The sequence below is a fragment of the Ascaphus truei genome, chromosome 16 (genome assembly GCF_040206685.1).
Source record: "Ascaphus truei isolate aAscTru1 chromosome 16, aAscTru1.hap1, whole genome shotgun sequence".
Classification (NCBI taxonomy): Eukaryota; Metazoa; Chordata; class Amphibia; order Anura; family Ascaphidae; genus Ascaphus; species Ascaphus truei.
Window position 1 is genome coordinate 34,612,343 of NC_134498.1, and position 834 is coordinate 34,613,176.

Consider the following 834-nt stretch of genomic DNA (forward strand, 5'->3'; position numbering starts at 1 on the left):
CGGTGTGGATCTAAATGCCTGATACTGTGAAAGTGTTGGTCTATGATTAGGAATGACTAACTGTAGGCTGTGTCTATGACACAAAACATTGTTTTGTCGCAGATCACTTAACATCTTTCTTTGTCCTTCATGCCCTCTCTAAACCACTTAGGGGTTTATTCAAAATTCCCTCAAGCAACTGATGGCATTGCTTAAAACAACAAAAACCGCCCGTACCAGAAACTCTAATTATTGCACAATGAAAACTTCTTTGCTGCCAAAATGCACATTGTTTTGTTAGCAGATTAATTCAACGTTATCTTAAAGGAGTAATTCAACAGAGCGATTTCCCCCCAAATATTTTAGTTTTTAATATATAGCATTGAAGCAGGTGGTCTCCAGAGCTGAACCCTGTTAATTTCAGTCAGTCATTCTTATCAGGCTTTTTTTTTCTAGATTAGTGAGGTCATCACACACACACACACACACACACACACACACACACACACACACACACACACACACACACACACACACACACACACACACACACACACACACACACACACACACACACACACACACACACACACCTATGTAACAAGGAGTAATTGTAGTAAAGTATAAATGTAATACAATAAATAAACTGTTATGGGAATGCAGTCATTCCTCCCCCCCTTTCCACGATCGCCCCCCCCCCCCACCACGGGTGCCCCCTCTGTGTTCCAGCAGTGCACAACAAGCAGCCTGCACTCAGCACTAAAGTCCCCTAATGTTTACATGCCTCCGCACATGTGCCATGGACTTTTCACTTCTGCATGGATTTCCCTGACAGCACTGACGCCGAGTCGCGGC